Here is a 210-nt window from a genome sequence, read left to right as displayed (position 1 = left end):
TTTTTCCATGATCCAGCGGATGTTGGCAATTTGATCTCTGGTTCCTCTGCCTTTTCTAAAACCAGCTTGAACATCAGGAAGTTCACAGTTCACATATCGCTGAAGCCTGGCTTGGAGAATTTTGAGCATTACTTTAATAGTGTGTGAGATGAATGCAATTGTGTGGTAGTTTGAGCATTCTTTGGCATTGCCTTTCTTTGGGGTTGGAAT

This window comes from Bison bison, unplaced genomic scaffold (assembly GCF_000754665.1).
Source record: "Bison bison bison isolate TAMUID 2011002044 unplaced genomic scaffold, Bison_UMD1.0 scf7180017864267, whole genome shotgun sequence".
Taxonomy (NCBI): Eukaryota; Metazoa; Chordata; class Mammalia; order Artiodactyla; family Bovidae; genus Bison; species Bison bison.
This window is presented reverse-complemented; position numbering follows the sequence as displayed.